The sequence below is a fragment of the Periplaneta americana genome, chromosome 4 (genome assembly GCF_040183065.1).
Source record: "Periplaneta americana isolate PAMFEO1 chromosome 4, P.americana_PAMFEO1_priV1, whole genome shotgun sequence".
Classification (NCBI taxonomy): Eukaryota; Metazoa; Arthropoda; class Insecta; order Blattodea; family Blattidae; genus Periplaneta; species Periplaneta americana.
In genome coordinates, this window is record NC_091120.1 from 94467098 (window position 1) to 94488308 (window position 21211).

At 35.5% G+C, this 21211-nt stretch overlaps 1 protein-coding gene across 9 annotated transcripts in view; it reads right to left on the reverse strand.

Moving 5' to 3' along the window:
- LOC138698058 (uncharacterized) overlaps positions 1–21211 on the reverse strand; it is a 130673-nt gene that overhangs the window by 52028 nt on the left and 57434 nt on the right. The window contains exon 1 of one of the 9 annotated variants that reach the window (XM_069823747.1): positions 20099–20157. The exons of the other annotated variants lie outside the window; for them this stretch is intronic. The gene's annotated coding sequence lies outside the window, so the exon portion shown is untranslated. Of the gene's footprint in view, positions 1–20098; positions 20158–21211 lie in introns of those variants that run through there. 9 annotated transcript variants of the gene reach the window in all.

Here is a 21211-nt window from a genome sequence, read left to right on the forward strand (position 1 = left end):
GTAATTATAAAACTGAGTTGGAAGTTTCAGCAGTGTGGCAACATCGCCGCTAACACATTGCTCTTTCTTCTCGTAATAAAAATGTAAGAGGCCAACAAACTCAGGTCTGTCTGCCTTAGTGAACTACTTCCCATCTCCCTTTCTGGGTACAATGTTGCAAGCTGGTCGCATCGGTCAGTGGCTTTAAATTAGTGATTTCTAAATTAAATTTACACGAAAGCCGTCATACTATTGAAATACGCGAGATGGATAAATTATTCTTTATTTCAGTGGTCATCAGTACTCGCTGAAATAGGTAGAGTGCATGGAAGGTAAGGAACTCTGCTCCGTCGTGCATAAGAGACAGCATACCCGCCAGCAGAACACGAATGCACCCTAGGGCAGTGTCTTGTCCGCGGGTAAAAGACGCTAGCCCAAGCGTGCAGTGTTTTGATGACCGCTGCTTTATTCGATTACATACGACATGAGGTATTCGGTCTGAAAATCTGCAAGATTATTTCACTTCCACCTTGTCCTACATACCTGCAGCAATTGCACTGGCAGGGTAACGCCGATACTCTCTAAAGAAATCAGGTTCTTACCCTCCAAGTTTTTCGTTATTCATATTTAGTGTAGTCTGATTCCCTCCATAGCATAGGCCTATATTCCTTAACGAGGCACATAATTTGTTATCAAACTTTACACAGACTTCGGAATACCAAGAATATAAATTAAATAACCAAATTATATCATAGGAAATACACTTTATGTGTTTAAAAAGTATGTATTTGTAGACTAAGGTTATCTTTTCCCTGCAAGTCTTTCCAATTAATTAAAATCTTTTAACTTTATATAAAAGTAACTGAAACAGTTTTTTGTTTCTTCTACATGAAAGCGTTGGGAAGGGCCTTGTAAGAGATCGCATTGCAGTACTGTACTGTGAAGTATTGATCTTTCCGTTATCTAATTCTTCAATTTTATTCATTAAATGACTGATTTTTTTGTTTGGAAGTCTTCGTAATCGGAGCTGGGTTGATAATGGTGGAATTTATTTTTATTTTGGTATCTTTTTTTTTAGTTGGTTATTTAACGACGCTGTATCAACTACTATATTATTTAGCGTCGATGAAATTGGTGATAGCGAGATGGTATTTGGCGAGATAAGGCCGAGGATTCGCCATAGATTACCTGGCATTCACATTATGGTTGGGGAAAACCTCGGAAAAAACCCAACAAGGTAATCAGCCCAAGCGGGTATCGAACCCGCGCCCGAACGCAACTTCAGACCGTCAGGCAAGCACCTTAACAGACTGAGCCACATTTTGGAATCTATCTGTACCATACGTAAAACATCTAATGGAAAGAAAGACGTTTTATGGGAGAGAATCGAAGTGTTTAAATGTAGCAGCTTTTATTTATTTATTTATGTATTTTTGATGAGGAGGAAATCGGTATATTTACAATTATTACTGTTTCGGAGAGAAACGGGAATAAAAATTGACCTCGGCAGGGAATCGAGAGTCACCCGTATTGACTTCGTAAACTTTCAATGACAAGTTATACAGGGACATATTTTATTGTTACTAACATTTTTAATATTAACCTGGCTATACCTTTGGATTACCTTTGGATTAACGGTTGAGAACCGGAAACACCGTTTGCTACCCCCCTTCCACGACTGGAGTTCGATGCTACTGGCATAAAATACAAACAAATCACTTTACTAGGTATAGGAGGGAAGAAAAGTAGTTCATCTATTTACGTAAACTAGGAAATATCGCAATTCTGAGTTTGATCATTTTCATTAGGTTCTTGTTTAATCAAAGTACACTACAGTATTAACAATAAGTGTTTTTACTCACGAACTGAGTTATCCATGCGAATGTATTCATTATGCAGTGTATATTATACTGTCTACAGCACATTAGCGTACAATATAGAGAATGAAGATCAATTGAAAAATAATCATAATATGGATATGTAAACACATATTTGAAAATGGTGGCCGTTCATTTCGATACAGGCTTCAGTTCTTTTGTGCATATTATCGCACTATAGACTATTGCATCTAATTCCAATTAACCAGTTTCGTCCTTCGTACTAGTAACTCATGTTGAAATAATTATGTACCTACTCTATAAAAGAGTACCTTACGTGCTGTAAATTCAATCTTCACTTCTGCCCGACCCGCACAGATAAAATTACTCAAACATGCTGTTTACTGTCCATCCAAGTGGTTATGTCCCAGGAGCTTAGAAAGGGGAGAAATCACGTGACAGTTAATTACTTAACGAGGCCCTTTTATTTAAGTTACTTTAAACAGTTGTGTAATAATACGTAGACGTCCAATTCCTAGCAGAAATTAATGTTTTCAGAAAAGAGCTAAGACAGCCCAGCTACTAGCCTTTATAGAGGAACTAGCAGAACCGGGTGGGGGAAATCGGGATGCGACGTAGGCAAACGGACGACAGTACCTGTGCGAAAATATGATTCAATATTGAAAGCTCTTTCGTCACTGGAAAACGCGAACATATTTCTGGAACGTACTATACTCACTAACTCAGTACTGTTTACCACAGTCTAATAGATACAGTCACGCAACTCATACATATAAAATATGCCAACATTTGACAGCTGGCGCGACAGTAGCCCTCTAGCGGCAGGCAAGTTAAAAGTGTGCACACGACTTATGATAACACATCAGAAAACAGGTTTTGCGTAGTTTATTTTATATTTTTATGCTATACAATAAGTGTATATGGTTCTTATTAATTCTACTTTAGAATCCTGGAAGAATTTCACACGCAGCTAATCTACAAGTTTCAGAAGCTGGGAATAAAAGTAATTCTTTCTGCTCCTTACAACTGAATCATGGCTCTGATCACGTATCATGGTTTGAAATAATATAATTGTTCGTGCGTGGTCGGTTAATTCATTCATTCCTAAATATATTTATGAATCACTGGAGCTTTGTATTTCCAGTGAGAAGAGTAAAAATTAGTAGCTTCAGAATTGTAGGGCATATCTCGTAGGCTACATCGCGTGGTGAACTCCTCTCCCTATTTCCTGATAAATTAACGATTTTGCATACCGCAAATTGGGGTAAACTTGAAAATAAAGAAAAGGGGAGGATTTAAACATTAATATGAAGTTCATTATTTTTCCATTTCTTAAGAACCTGTATTTCCTTTATTATTTTGAGTCACAAATAGCGCTGATGTTATGGTTTAAATTTTTATGGCAAGTTTACCGCATTTTACATTACATTTCCAGTTTTCACACATAATGCCTAAGTTTAACTTATCCTACCTATATAATACGTAATTTACATGCACTTACTGTTAATATGACGTAGGTGAGAACAAATAAATCAACACACAATTTTGTTAAAAAAAATTGTAACTTCAATTAACTCAGAAAATGTAGGCCTAATTTTAATTTCAGAGCAGAAGTGATGTAAGTCAAAAATGGGTAATTAGGGGTTAAAGTAAACATACTGTAAAATACAGCGCAAAGTGGCAGTTAATATTGAATGTATTTAAACTATTAATAGTCGGTGAATAGAACGAAGGATATATTAATTGCTACTTTGCGCTGTATTTTACAGAATTCTTACTTTAAACCTCATTACCTGCTTTTGACTTACACCACTTCTGCACTGAACGGCTCAAATAATCACTGGGAATGTAAAATCAACACCAATAACAGTCATGCAAATTATTACAGAAAAGATTGCTTTTTATATTAAATTTAAAAAGGCTCTTTTATTTCTTGAGAACTTAATACGTCTGCCACATGAATCTACACTAACACATCAGAAATTTATCGACACAGTCTGGATTTATTCAAGAAGTGAATATTTTGCAAAAGGATTACTATACTCCATGAATTCTTGCAAAATTAATACCATGATACCTACTTGAATGCTATATAACATTCAACTTTTTAAAAATATAAAGAAAAAAACACGAATACAAAAATTATGGAATTACTTGCATTAAAAACTGTAGATATATTATCCAAAATCGGAATGGTTACACATTTACACATATGATCTCTGAAAAAAAATAATATACTGTAACAGGTATTTACTTTGTTTTTATTTAAACTGTTCTTCCTGACATACAAATAGGTAACCGATAACTAATAAATGTTTTATAGAACACAATACGTAGGCTATCTACAACGTGGATTATTGGTTTATGACTGAGTTATGATTTTCTCTTGGTCTTTAGGGAATCTGAAGAACGACAAATTCGGAGATTTAAACTTGTTGTTACTGCAATTTTCGTCATTGCACACATTGCCTTTATTCCGACGCATGATTAAAACGTTATTATAACATCTCGCATCCCTTTAAAGCACGTGCTGGCTGTATCAACCCTATGACCAGTGCCTTGCCTGCCGCTTGGGCGCTAGTGTCGCGAATGTTGGCAAAAAAAGTGTTGAAGTTGCGCGACTGTATGTATAAGACTGTGCTGTTTACTATATGCGACCTTGGTTCTGTGTGTAGGACAGTTGGAACTTCATTATAGACTATTCCACCTTAAGAAAAAAGCATTGGTCTTACGGGTCTTGGTTAGTACACTCCACTGCTCTGGTACACTCTTGCCGCAAGATGCCTCCGTTAATAGAACGAGTGAGGTATAGTATCTCTATCTCACTCTCTTCCTAATACGTACAGCGTTCTAGCAAGTGTATCGCACAAGATAGGTACGTTGAATCCGTTGAAATTATAAAAGAAAAACCTATTAATGCCATAATGATGCCTGAAAAGCATTCATTTTATATTATATATACATTATAACTAGACTTCGGATATTTAGACCATTAACCAACTTTTAGATACCTCAACTAAGCTCCATAATGAACGAAAGTAGGCATTAAAATACAGTTTTAGGGACCTGTGATGTAGTTCATGCTGCGGGGATTTCAATGTTATATTGTTGGCTACATTGTTTTTTCTATTTTGTGAACCTACCCCCATTTCTCCCTCTCTGATTGGAGAAAGAAGAGAGCGGTGCGCTGTCTGCTGGAGGAGCTATGAGCGGCCTCGGGAGACGACTCTCACTCGGCAGCAAGAGAGAGAGACGACCACTAGTCTGCAACTTCACCGAGGGGTTCGTCGCTTGCTTGTATACTGTTTTCGCTGTAAGAAAAATCCTAATGTAAACACAAGCACGTGGCTGTCATACCCGTGATTGGCTCCCAGTCGAAACACTCACACGACGCAGGAAAATATAGTCCGTATTTGGAAACTATCATCTTGTATTATTTAAAAATAAAAAATTAAATTCTAGTTGTTAAATACAATGAAACATATAACTTCACTCATATGTAAAACGATATGTAAAAGAAAAGCTACTTTTATATTTTGTTATGTACTATGAACGCGGATGAATACAAACAGTAATACCGAGGTAGTCTCTTCTTGTAACAAGTTGGCGTCCCTTGAGCGTGTCGTTCACGTTAGCACGTGGTACTGAAGTATGGCTTCTGCATCTTCGGTGTGTGTGGTTATTAATCGTAAAAGTGGAAACTCTCTCAAATAGTCTTAAATGTATACAATAAGTTATGTGAGTTTTAATTACAGTAATTATAAAGTAAATGTTTTCTAAACAAACGAATGCATAGTAGTGAGGTTAGGCCTACTTGACGAGTAACGGGAAATGTTTAACATGAAACAGAATGTACAACAGTAGGCGGGAACACGTACTGAGAATCTATGGCGCCAAACAGCGGCCAATGATGCCTCACTTCAGTCACGTGCTATTGTTTATATTAGGATTTTTCTTACAGCGAAAAGATTATAGTTCGCCACGGTCGGGCTTGAGTTCACCCGCCTGGTTGAAAGGGAACGACTCTGATTATGCGTGGGTCGCATCGCCGATAGAACGCCGGACTGATGTTGTAGTTACATAGACCCGTCTCTGTGTGCTTCATCGTTAACAGAGCATTGGCCAGCTCTGTTAATTAGTATATTCCGGACAGTGCGAAATGGTTAACATCTTTACCCGACAGTGAAGTTTCGCCGAGTGTATGGTTGTACTAGTGGTAATAGTTTGTGAGTCTACCACGACGTATCTTACGGGAACCAGCATCTGCATTCAGCTAAAGGTTGGAGTGTTGAACTTTATCGTATTTTTCAAAGCCCGTGCCCTACGGCGAACCGTACGTTTTCCTGTGGGCGTTTGATCACTCCTAATGTATATTACCATTATTTTCACTTCTTATTTCATGTTAGTTATTAGTTCTCTCTCTTTCGGCAATTTATGCCGTTATTAGACCTTCAGTATTTAATATCTGTTTTATTACCACCACCCCCTTGCCCGGGGTTATTCTTATGTACTTGCAGTTCTTAATTTGTATAACATTTGTAATTTCTTTTCTCTCTGCTCTGTTTGTTGTTTATTAAATTGTTATATTGATGGTGGCTTTTTCTTATAAGTATTATTGTCAGAGACAACCAAAAACCTTGTACGATACGATCTATTTTTCCTTCCTGGGTTGTTCCCAGGCACGCCGACACGACAGACCTAAAACGTTATTGCAATTACAAATAATAGTAGGGGAGACTGTTGTACCTTTAGCATAGTGTACCTTTGAACATTTTTTGTTTTTTAATTTTTGCTGCTACCTAGAGGACTCAAAATGAAGTAGATTGTAGAGAAAGCCGCTAAGTAGCTCTGGTCGTAGTTTCAGTTTGATTTATTGCAAAGTGTGAGTTCCGTGGACAAAAGTAGTTTTTTAGTACCAAAAGTAAACATTTCGTTCATTGATGTATGTTTTCTAACACAAAATCAAATTGCATTTGTTAATATCTTTCAAGTACGGTGTATTCCCTATCATCTGGTGAGTAATAACATATTTTAATTTCCATGATTTATTTGACTCTCTAGTTTTCGGAGCCATATTTGTTTAAACGTGCACCCTCTTGTACCTTTGAACACAAAACATCTTGTACCATGGAACATGCTCCAAATTACACGATACTATCGGTTTTTGTTTTTCTTTTATTTTAAGGTCATGTCACGAAGTAAGTCTGGAATTAAAGAGGTCCCCAATTGATTCGGATGTCTTGAAAAAAGCTGTTGAAGCAGTTATTGCTTCTCCAGGAAATAAAATCTATATCAGAGAAGCCTGCTCTGGTTTATGATTGCAAATACATTTTAGATATGATTGCCAGTTTTTACAGCTATATTCCCACCTATATTCCATGTGTTCCAACTTACAAGAGAGTATGTTCCAAGATACATGATCCTGTTGTACCTTTGAACACATTACATATCTCTTCATTTTATTTTTTCTATCCTTAATAGATCTGTAAAACAGGAAAATACATACAGGAAGTTGTAAAGGAATCTTCAATAATTATTTCAAGCATTTTTTCATTTAAAAAATTTCATTTCTCAAAATTAAAAAAAATAAAATGTGAAAAGTGTTTAAAGGTACAACAGTCTCCCCTACTAATAATAATAATAATAATAATAATAATAATAATAATAATAATAATAATAATAGTAATAATAATTCATTCATAGTATTCTGTCCAAGGGCAAGTATTTCACTGCAAATCCAGCATTCTCCAGTCTTTCCTATTTTCTGCCTTCCTCTTTGTCTCTGCATATAATCCGTATATCTTAATGTCGTCTATCATCTGATATCTTCTTCTGCCCCGAACTCTTCTCCCGTTCACTATTCCTTCCCGTGCATCCTTCAGAAGGCAGTTTCTTCTCAACCAGTGACTCATTCAATTCCTTTTCCTCTTTCTGATCAGTTTCAGGATCATTCTTTCTTCATCCACTTTTTCCAACACAGCTTCGTTTCTTACTCTGCCCATTTCACACGCTTCAGCCTTCTTCATATCCACATTTCAAATGCTTCTATTCGCTTCTCTTCACTTCGTCATAATGTCCATGTTTCTGCCTCAAACAATGCTCCACTCCACACAAAGCACTTACTAGTCTATTCCTTAGTTCTTTCTCCAGAGGACCGTTTTCTATTAAAAACTGCCTTTACCATTACTGTTCTCGTTTTGACTTCTTGACAGCAGCTCATTATACTGCTTACAGTACACCCCAAGTATTTGAATAATAATACACTGTTCTACAAAGGTCATTTTTCTTATATGAAAATATATTTTATTTTTATTTTATTTTATTGGGTTATTTTACGACGCTGTATCAACATCTAGGTTATTTAGCGTCTGAATGATATGAAGGTGATAATGCCGGTGAAATGAGTCCGGGGTCCAGCACCGAAAGTTACCCAGCATTTGCTCGGATTGGGTTGAGGGAAAACCCCGGAAAAAACCTCAACCAGGTAACTTGCCCCGACCGGGAATCGAACCCGGGCCACCTGGTTTCGCAGCCAGACGCTCTGACCGTTACTCCACAGGTGTGGACATGAAAATATATGTTTCCAAAGGATTTTCATATGGAAAATTAAAATCTGAAAACAGAAATTCGCTATCAAGCACAGTTTTTTTTTTTTTTTTTAGTTATACGAGAATATACGTCTCATTTAACTGACATTTTAAGTTTGTGATAAAGATGGTGAACTTTGCTTAACAACATTTGGCAACAGTTAATTTTGTTCTTCATTTGTTTTCATTTTCAGATTGTGGCATTCCTGTTGCTAGTAAAATTTTATGTTAATAAGCAAGTCATTGTTACAGGATTTGAAATTGAGTAGAGATGGAGAAAATAATTTAAATACCGATATATTGATATTGCAATATATTGCAAAACTATTTTCGATAAACGATATATATTGCAGAAAATATATCGGTATATCGAAACGATTGGATATATCGCTATTCTGTAAGCAAATTAATAGATACTAATGTAATTACATTTGTAGGTGTACATTTATTGCAATAAACTCAATAGCTCAATGGCTACGGACTGGAAAGTCTGGGGTTCGATTCCAGGTGGTGACGGGATTTTTCTCGTTGCCAAACTTCCAGAACGGCCCAGAGGTTCACTCAGCCTCCTATAAAAATTGAGTACCGGGTCTTTCCTGGGTGTAAAAGGCGATCAGAGCGTGGTGCTGACCACACCACCTCATTCTAGTGCCGAGGTCATGGAAAACATGAGGCTCTACCTCCATGCTCTCCAAGTGCCTTCATGGCATGTGACGGGGATATCTTTACCTTTACCTTTATTCCTTATTAGCATTGAAATTAACATCATAAGTCAGAAGATTAAATGTAAAATTACAACGATAAACAATATATTTCTAATACCATAATTATTATGTAGTTCCTAACTTAAAAAAAAATTATGATATCGGTAAGATGAGCTTAAATGATACAATGGGAAAGTGATAAGTGAATTCTATATGGGTTAGTGTTTGACATTGAAATAGTCATTCATTCGTTCATTCATAGTGTTCTGCCCAAAGGCAGGTCTTCCACTGCAAACAGAGCATTCTCCAGTCTTTCCTATTCTCCGTCTTCCTCTTATACATACATACATACATACATACATACATACATACATACATACATACATACATACATATATACATACATACATACACACATACATACATACATACATACATACATGCATACATACATACATACATACATACATACATACATACATACATACATACATACATACATACATACATACATACATACATACATACATACATACTATAAATGTCTCAAAGAAAGCTGTTTCCCACAACAATGGAAGAAATCTAACATAGTGGCGATAATTAAACCTGGCAAAGAAGAGGTTAAGGACGTGTCAAAATATCGACCTATCAGCTTGCTAAACGTGGCGGGTAAAGTCCTAGACAAATTAATGATCAGGGAAAGGATTTATATGTAAATACATATTTACTTATAAAGCTAATATAATTTATATTTTGCATTATCTTTATGTTTCACAATGTGTAGGGTTGAAAAATCCTACTTTTATTTTCCATATTTTTCCATATTTTAGAGTTTAGTACATATTTTCGTTAATTTCCATATATTTTCCATATTTCATATAAAACAGTCCATATTATATTAGGTTTAACAATAAAACAAAACAAAATTCCATTAACTTTTAAAAATACATTTCAACAATAGAGATTTAAACACATGTTCAGTAATCCCTTTAACATCAGAGTTATTTGAAAATTAGCAGTCCTATCAACAATGGGAAAGTAAGTTACAAAACTGTATTAATTTAATTTAAAATTTTTAACAGACTTCAGTTGTGCAGCTCAACAGTTAAATGCCAGTCAGAGTACACATAGGTTCAGTTTTGTAAATCATACTATAAAGACGGTAAATATGCCAAAAGTACGTCATTCAGTCAATTTAAAATCAAAACTAACAAGTTACATTTCAGAATTTAAAGAAGATGGTTTATCAACTGACAATAAAATATTATTTTGTAATTTGTGTCATTGTGCAGTATCATCTACACAAAAGTTCCTGGTGCAACAACACATTACAACTAGTAAACATCAGGCCAACAAACAACTAAATTCCAAGCAGAGACAATTGTTTTTAACACAACCAACAACATCGAATGTAAGATCTGAGTTTAACATCGACCTGTGCCGTTCTCTCATCTCTGCTGATATTCCTCTCTACAAACTAAAGAATAAGGTCTTCAGGGAATTCCTTGAAAAATATACTCAACATACAATCCCGGATGAGTCAACACTTAGGAAGACGTATGCTCCATCCATCTACGATGAGACAATACAGAAGATAAGAGATGAAATTAAAGATAGTTCAATTTGGGTTTCCATTGATGAGACTCCCGACAAAGAAGGTAGACTTGTTGGTAATGTAGTTATCGGTTTGTTAAGTGAACAATATTCTGAACGAATTCTTTTACATTGTGATGTTCTAGAAAAGTGCAATAACAAAACTATAGTTAAACTGTTCAACGAAGCTATGGGTATCCTGTGGCCAAAGGGTATTATGTACGATAATGTGTTATTCTTTATTAGCGATGCTGCCCCTTATATGGTCAAAGCTGGACAAGCATTATCTGTTGTATATCCTAAATTGACTCATTTTACTTGTGTGGCGCATGCATTCCATCGTGTGGCAGAAGTGGTCAGAGACAATTTCCCTAAAGTAGATTTGTTGATTTCATCAGTGAAAAAAGTATTTCTCAAAGCTCCCAGTAGAGTTAACGTGTTGAAAGAAATGTACCCTGAAATTCCATTGCCACCAAAGCCAATTTTAACTAGATGGGGTACATGGCTAGAAGCAGTTGAATATTATGCCGAACATATAGACTCTATTAACAATGTTCTCCTTGCATTGGACTCTGAAGATGCAGTCTCAATTGATACTGCGAAAACAGTTACCTGTGACATAAGTGTGAAGAATGACTTAGCTCACATTCAGCATACATTTTCATGCATCATAAAAACGCTCAAAAGTCTCCAAAATAGGCACCTTTCACTATCTGAAAGTTTTGAAATTATAAATAGTACTGTGGAACAACTGAATCGTGGTAGAGGTAAAGTTGCAGATGCAGTAAGAGCTAAGGTGGACACTGTACTTTCAAAAAACCCTGGATATGAAGAACTACAAAAGGTTGTTGCTGTGATGAGTGGTGAATCAACAGTGAAGATTAACTTGGACTTATCCCCAGCAGACATTGTGAAATTGAATTATGTACCAGTTACTTCTTGTGACGTCGAACGCTCTTTTAGTCAGTATAAATCTATCCTCAGAGACAATAGAAGAAGATTCACTTTTCAGCACTTGAAAGAAATGTTTGTAACCTATTGTTATGGTAACAGACAATAAAAATTGTGTTTTGTTGAAACTACATTGGAAGATAAGGTACGTCCATTATATTTTTTGTTTAGTTTGATTAAAATGTACCAATATTTAACGTACATAGTCATTTTTTTATAATTTTAAGTCCATATTTAATTCCATATTTTGGTAAAAATCCATATTTAATTCCATATTTTGGTAAAAATAACTACATATATATTTACATATTTCATATATTTTTAGTCCATATAAATCCGTTCCCTGTTAATGATTAACAGAATTCTGCATCATGTGCATACTAATACTGCTGGTTTGAACAGGAATCAATATGGTTTCATGCCCCAAAAAGGAACAGTGGACGCATTGATGGCGGCTAAGGAGATCATTGAAGAAAACTTAAGTGAAAATAACTGTATTGCAGTAGTTAGCTTGGACGTCCGAGGAGCATTTGATGCGGCTTGGTGGCCAGGCATTCTTTGCAATCTTAGAGAACTGAAATGTCCTAAGAATCTCTTTAATCTTGCAAGAAGTTATTTCAGCAATAGAATTGCTGCTCTAGGGACTAATACTTTTAAAATAGAGAGACCTGTGACTATGGGATGTCCACAAGGTTCTTGCAGCGGTCCTGGGTTCTGGAATATATTGTATAATTCGCTGCTCAATTTGGACTTCACTCATCGTACGAGGGTCATTGCTTTCGCGGACGACTTAATGGTTCTAACGCAAGGAAAAACCACTACGGATGCAGAGAATTATGCCAACCTAGATTTGAAGAAAATTGAAAAATGGGCGAGAGAAAACAAAATGCACTTCAATGAAAAGAAGTCCAGAACATTATTAATATCAAGGAAAAGATCAGGAGACGACAAAACACTGAACATCTACTTAAACAATAAACGTCTGGAGCAAGTATCCGAACTAAAGTACTTGGGTATCTATCTCGATAACAGATTTAATTTTGACAAACATGTAGATTACATTACAGAGAAATGCACTCCGATAATAACATGCTAGCAAGAGTAGCTAAACTCAAATGGGGTCTAGAACATCGGGCACTAAAAACCATATACATGGGTGCAATTGAACCAGTACTAACATATGGCTCACCGATATGGGAGAAGGCCTTAACAAAACAAAACAACTTAAGGAAATATCAACGTGTTCAAAGACTAATGAACATAAAAATAGCGAAGGCATTTAGAACACTTTCATATGACGCCTCATGTGTAATAGCAGGAGTTCTTCCAATTCGTCTAGTCATAGAAGAAAAGGTCAGAATTTATAGAGCCACCCACAAAAACATGGAGTGCGATGCACCTCTGGAAGTGATTCACTGGCCACACCCAGCTGAAGAACCACTCATAAGAGCGCCTATGGAGGATACGGCAAACAAAATAGATATATACACGGATGGAAGTAAAATCGGAGGAAAAGTTGGAGCTGCTGCAGTCATAATCCAAAACGACATGGTCATCCACCGATCCAAATACAAACTGCATGAAAAATGTTCTAACAATCAGGCAGAACAAATAGCAATCTTGAAGGTACTACAACACATTGAGAATGTAGAAATAACAGAAGAAACAGAGAATATTGCAGTAGTTAACACAGACAGCAAAGTGACACTGGACACTTTACAGAACAAGAATAAACATAATCCAATAATTGAAAATATAAAGAGAGAATTGAAAAAATTGGAGAGACAGCAATGGACAGTTCTCTTTAGGTGGGTGAAGGCCCATGTCGGAATAGTAGGGAATGAGATAGCTGACCGTCTTGCCAAACAAGCCGCCATAGAAGATGAAGGGGAAATAGCTTATAACAAAATACCGAGAGATACCATAGTAACAGAAGAGAGAGAAAAGACCTTAAGAAAATGGCAAGAGCAGTGGACTATCTCAACTAAGGGCGCAATAACGAAATCATTCTTCCCATCAATTAAAGATAGATTGAAGATAAATTTACCTGTCGGGGCAGAATTTACTTCTATTGTGACAGGTCACGGCTTCACAAGATCGTACCTTCACAGATTCAAGATTATTCCAACTCCAACGTGCCCTTGCAGACTAAAAGAAGAACAGACAGTCTACCATATACTACTAAGATGTGCCACACTGATAAAAGAAAGAAGAATCCTACGAGCTAGTATAATACGCACAGGTCAAACCTGGCCTCCACCTTTTGATCAGTTCACAACAGCATACCTCAAAAGCTTCAGAAAATTTATAAAATCCATAGAATTTGGCAAAATGTAACAGAATTGAAATTAGAAATAATATTAACAATGATGGTAACCTAAAATATATAGAAGTACAATTAGGCAACACTTGTATCTATAAGAATTTCAAGATCGCAATCAAAATTGTAAATATCTTGTTCTCATAAATTATGTAACTAATTGTAATATTTTATGTAAAGCATGTAGTATTACTCCAATGTAATGGAGCATGCTGATATACAAAAAAAAAAAAATACATACATACATACATACATACATAGGCCTATTCATATTCATAGTATTCTGCCTAAGGGCAGATCTTTTACTGCAAACCCAGCATTCTCTAGTCTTTCCTACTTTCTGCCTTCCTCTTTGTCTCCGTATATGATCCATGTATCTTAATGTTGTCTATCATCTGATGTCTTCTTCTGCCCCAAACTCTTCTCCCGTTCACCATTTCTTCTAGTGCATCCTTCAGTAGGCAGTTTCTTCTCAGCCAGTGACCCAACCAATTCCTTTTCCTCCTCCTGATCAGTTTCAGCATCATTCTTCTTCATCCACTCTTTCCAACACAGCTTCGTTTCTTACTCTGCCCATTTCTCACGCTCCATCCTTCTCCATATCCACATTTCAAATGCTTCTATTCGCTTCTCTTCACTTCTTAGTAATGTCCATGTTTCTGCCCCATGCAATGCTACACTCCACACACACAGCACTTCACTAGTCTCTTCCTTACTTCTTTCTCCAGAGGTCCGCAGAAGATGCTCCTTTTTCTATTGAAAGTTTCCTTTGCCATTGCTGCTCTCCTTTTGACTTCTTGGCAGCAGTTCATGTTACTACTTATAGTACACCCTAAGTATTTGAAGCTGTTCACTTGTTCTACTACCTCATTTAGAATTCGCAAGTTTACCTTCTTTACTTTTCTTCCTATGACCATGGTTTTCATCTTGTTGGCATTTATTTTCATTCTATACTACTCACAGCTGCTATTTAGCTCCAGTAGCTTATTCCTTAGTATCATCTAACAACGCCATATCAGATAATCTTAAACACTTTATTCTTCTTCCTCCTACTATCACTCTTCTCATGTTCTGGAAACAGTTCTTCACTAAATCCTCCTAGTAGATGTTGAACAGAGTAGGTGATAAAGGGCATCCTTGTCGTATTCTTCTCCCTATTTCACTTGCTTCTGACATTTCTTCTCCTTTGACTCGTTGTTTCATATGTAGGTTACTGAAAAGCCTTCTCTCTTTCCAACACACTCCAATTTTCTTTAGGATCCCCATCAGTTTATTCCAATCCACGATTCAATTCTAATTTTATGTAGTATTCAATCGAGGATACAAATATAATGCTCTTTTCTAGATAACAACGTAATCATTTTTAAATGTAAGTAAACAGTTCTTGTATTCATTTTTAAAACTAAGTAAACAGTACTTGTATTCATATTTAAATGTAAGTAAACAGTACTTAGAATGTTACAAGTTTTAACAAGCTTCACAATTGATTTCATACAAACCTTCTATAGCAAGTTCCCATTGCAAGTTATTGTTACACTCCAATATTCAAAATATCAATAGTGGTGGTGGTGGTGGTGGTGGTGGTGGTAGTGATGATGAAGATGATGAAGATGATGATGATAATGATGATGGTGATTATGGGGGATACAATTTTTTATGTACTAAAATATATAATGAGAAACAATGTCAGTACTAGGTTATGCATAAAAATCATAGCCGTAAACAAATAATCTCAAACCAATATTATATCCTTGTTTCTCTTTCCATTTAAAAACATAGAAATAAAAGTTTTGAAGTCAAACGGTCCCTTTTCAGAGTGGCAGTTACTCCTGCCTTGGAGAACATTAATACTAAAACAGTAGTAGTTAAACCTCTCGTCTCAGTCTCACGTTCGCATACGTTGGATTTTGAATTTGGTACTGCATATTTAAATAGTTTGAATTCGAATTCTAGACCAGCCAATCAGAGAAAGGCATTGATTGGATTGGATATTTCAAGATTGCACAGTTATGTAACTGCCCACTTTCATTAACGCCATCTCTCACGGAATTATCGGAGTTAACTAGTGTGGATTTTGTTGTTCATAATAATTCCACAAAAACAAAAACAAATATAAAAAACCGATAAATTTATGAGAAAACCTATATATTATACGATATATTGAATAAAAATTTCGATATCGATATATCGAAACGAAAATCGGTATTTCGTAAAAACCGACATATCGTTCCCATCTCTAAAATTGAGTTTTATAGCGCGTTAAACTGGCATTATTTGGATGGTGGAGACATTCCTTATCATGTGAATAAATATTCTTTTTTAACCATAATACTCCGACACCTGTGGTATATAAAATATGTAAAACTTTACATATAAAATATGCAAAACTTTACACATTTCTTTTACAGAAACCTCTTAAATCATAGAAGTAAAATAGACAGATTCTAACAGAGAGAGAGAGAGAGAGAGAGAGAGAGAGAAAATTATGAGTTTAACTTTGAATTCTTGTTAGAGGAAGCGAATATTGTTTGTTTATGACATATTATTTCTGTATATGCACAATTCAACTCATAGCATTAATTTCAAATATATATATATATATATATTTCTCTTCTAGAAAATGCCAAATCGTAGAACGTGTAGAAATACGCCTGACAACTTCTGCTATATCTGCGGAGAGTTCATGTTTGCTAGACATAGGAAGAAGATTTCGCCCATTGTAAAGAAGGACTACAAACATTATTTTGGAATAGAACTTGGGGATCAGCAGAAGGACTTGTTCATGGTTTTACAAATCTTAAATCTAAGAGACACATAGTGTACCCCAATTTGCCCTCTGCAAACAGACCAATCTCACACTCGGAAATTCTTCCAGTACCTAGAAGACCAACAAATGAAGACAGTGAAACAAATAGTACAGAAAGTGTGAGTGAAGCATTGACATCAATCCCTGAAAAAATTCCCATCTTATCAGTCCACAAGCACTTCAACTCCGTGTTTCTTGACACAAGCATATCAGAACGACCTAGTTCGTGATTTAGGTCTAAGTAAACAAAAAGTAGAACTGTTGGGTTCGAGATTGCAATAATGTAATTTATTGCAAACAGATACGAAAATTACTGAGTTTAGACATAGGGAACGCATTTTTCTTCCCTATTTTGCAAATGACAATATGATGACATTCTGCAATGATATTTGTGGCCTAATGAATATTTTGAATTCTAATACGAGCCACAGAAGTGGAGACTTTTTATAGATGCCTCAAAATACAGCCTAAAGGGAGTTCTCCTCTACAATGGGAACATAATGCCTTCTGTCCCAGTTGCCTATGCAAGTACAGTAGGACTAAAGAGTCATATGATATTTTGAAAAATATGCTGAGATTATTCAAATATAATGAGCACAAGTGGAAAATATGTGGTGATTTGAAAATACAGTAGTTGTCATGATATTAGGTATGCAACAAGGCTACACCAAATATGGATGTTTCCTGTGCAAGTGAGATAGTCGCGATAGAAATCCCCATTATAAAAGAAAGATTTTGCCTGAACGTGAGTGGAAAAGTTGGAGAAAAAAATATACTGAATGAGAAATTGGTAGCCAGTGAAGATGTTCTGCTGCCTCCTCTTCACATCATGCTAGTCCTTATTAAACAATTTGTTAAGGACATGGACACATCTGGAAGAGGATTTATGTACCTTTCAAAAAAGTTTCCTCGTCTTTCTGCAGCAAAAATAAAAGGCGTGTTTGTGGGTCCCCAAATTAGAGAACTTCAGAAGGACTTTTGAACAATGCCTTGCACCAAAAGAAAGAAGAGCGTGGTCTTGTTTCAAGAATATAACGCAAAATTTTCTGGGACGAAAAAGAGCTAACAACTTCGAACAACTGGTTCAACAAATGATAAATGCATATAGGGATCTAGGATGTCACATGTCTTTAAAAGTGCATTTCCTAGATTCACATCTACGTTATTTTCCTGAGAGCTGCAGTGATGTCTCCGACGAACATGCTGAAAGGTTCCATAAAGATATGTCCATGGAAAAGCGGCATGAAGGGAAATTGATGCCTGCGATGCTTGCTGACTACTGCTGGAACATTATTAGAGACTGCAAAATTGAACACAAGAGAAAAAATAAGACTTTTAAATGCTTAGGGAGAAGTGTATTTTGTTCATATTTTCTAATCTTAAATAAGTTTTTCCATATAATATAATTATTATATTAAGGCTTGTATATATTTTTGTTTTATAGTGCATAAAATGTTTGTAAATAATTTTAAGTGACTAAAATATTAATAGTTACATGTTTTGCCTATATAAATACATAGCGTGGACGAAAATTATTTAAGAAATGAAATTGCATATAACTTGAAAACTATGCGTGACACAGAGAAACTAATTACAGATTTGAATTCAGGAGGTAAATTTCCATATTCATCAAGAATGTTAAACCCAGAAAAATGAATTTCATTTTTTTTGTAGAAGAGTGTAATAATAATAATAGTAATAATAATAATAATAATAATAATAATAATAATAATAATAATAATAAAACTTATTTTTTGGGTTAAGAGTTGCTTATAATAGACTTAAGATTATACGCAGCACACATTTACCGTTATTAAATGTTAAGAAGCGCTTATAATACATATTTAAGATTATTTGCAGACACGTTTTCCGTTATTAAATGTTACGGATCGCTTATAATACAAAATTAAGATTATGTGCAGCACACTTTTTCCGTTATTAACTTCACACTATAATCAAACAAGAATCTAAGTTACATACTGTACCTAATGCCTTTGTTGTTTTGCTGACAATTAAATTTTGTGTAGTTCTGAAAATAAGCGCAAACAATGTTGTGGTACGTGTTTTAACAGTGTAAAATCTTAGCCTTAACTGTACCACCCCTACTTGTCTGTTAAGTTTTTCAGCGGATATGTTCGGCAAGATAGCGGAAGACTTTTCCATCAATTTAGCTGTTACCCCTTTATTCGTAAATTAAATATATGGTAATACAATTTTAGCACACGAAATCTACCTAGTTCTCAATGAAATTATGTGCTATGAATTAAATGAAACTAATTAATTCCCAGTTCTCTAGGGAAATACTTATAAATAATTTATGGAACAGCCTCCATATGTTCAATGCTGTTTTCTTAAAGTGGAATCCTCTATAGTAAAAGGGGTGGAAGTGAAGTACATTCAAAAACTAAGGTACAATAAAAATTGAAGTAAAAATAAAATGATGTCCCTGTAAGATTCTCATAACGGGGACCAGGTTTACAATCTCATCATCCAAAAACCCTTATTCGCGGTGGGACAATACGTGGGAAGCACAGAATTTGGAGAAAGAATGACAAATGAAGAGTTCGCGGGAAAAACGATGAATGTCACATTTCTGTCAAGGATTACATAATGATCTAATTGAATCTATAACTGCAAGAGGTAGTGCTGTTTCTATAGAAAATAAAAGAAAGGATTACTGTATTCGTGTTGATAATTCTCCTTTTTACCATTTTTCATAAGAACAACATTAAATTTCGCAGTGATCCATTGAATTAGATAATGACATCAACCTTAAGAAAACTGTGACATTCATCGTTTTTCCCGCGAACTCTTCAAATGTCAGTCACTCGGAGCGAGGGACAATACTTCACCTATTGCGCTGTCATATATTTTTCAAGTTCAATAGCCACTCTACTTTACTATCCATGGGCTTAATTTACTATCTCTCGTGAATGTCACAGCAAAGTGGTTTATAGATCAGTTTCATATTTGTAAGAAGCATCAACTGTCATGTTAACGCCGATTCCACGAATGCTTCTCTTGTTCTATTACAATACCCTACATAAATTTTATGCTTGCGTTAATTTCTCCTTTACGAAGATTAAGGCGGTAATTATCCCCGTTATCAGAGTAATAAATGATAATGTCCATAACCTACATTCATAGAATTCTCATTTCAAATTTATTTGCGAAGGTCACCTTAAAGACTGACTTTCCTCGGCGTTTCAAGTTAACACTTCTCTTTTTTTTTGCGGCATGGTGTGTACTAGCACGTACCGAAAACGCATGAAATAAGAATGGAATATTGCTGTACATATTCGGAGAAGTTTGTTACTTACACATATCACACGCTTAGTGTAATACAGTGCGTTGGCTTCCCCCTGCGGCCGGGCTATGAACAGCAAGCACGCGGAGCAGCAATAATAATATATAGCTTACCAACGTGCTGCCACCCGTGCTTAAGAATCACTCAACAGCTGTCCGTCATTTTGCAGTCAGCTGATCTAATTGCGTTCTGTTTCAACAGTCAGTTTGCTTTACTGAAGCGCTTTAAAAAAACGCCTCACGGCCACGCATGGTGGTTTCCGTGAGCAGTCAGTTTACGCTTGTCAGTGTAGAAGACACAGTATTTAGTATTTATTTATTTATTTAACCTGATAGAGATAAGGCCGTCAGTCAGTTTTCGTTTATCAGAAGATGTCAAGAATGCATCAATGCAGATAGACACCACTTTCGGCATCTTTTGTAACAAGGTTAGTACTCAAGTGATAACAATAAATGAGTAGGATAAGCTTGAGGATTGATACACGTCGCTAACTAATGCTCCGCTCTTGCTGGCCGGCCGCAGGGGGAATCGAACGCTATATATGTATGTATGTATGTATGTATGTATGTATGTATGTATGTATGTATGTATGTATGTATGTATGTATTTTTTAAATATTAGTTAAACAACATATCCCATTACAATAAAGGTAATACTACATGCCTTGCTACCTGTATGTTTACAATATAACACATTATGCCTCGTTTCTGTCACTCTCTAGGCGTATGTAGGTTTGTTATTTTGTTGTGAAAATTTGAGCCTTTCACTATATCTAGTGCCTACTCTTATCTATCCTAGATGTATGTATGTATGTATGTATGTATGTATGTATGTATGTATGTATGTATGTATGTATGTATGTATGTATGTATGTATGTTTGGGAACTACTCGTAATGTTTAGTTCTCAAATCACTTACAATACTTTAAAAGTTTTCGATTGTCTTGATAGTAAATATAAGAACATGTTCTTATTGATCAAAGTTTTAGCCCATTGTGAAAAAACAAAACATCTACAGAGAAAATATCCACCACCCTCGATGGTAATTCGGAATAGGGTTCCGCTTGCATGTCTTGACCTCATAGGGAATACAGAATACGAACAAAATACTGGATTGTTCCTGTACA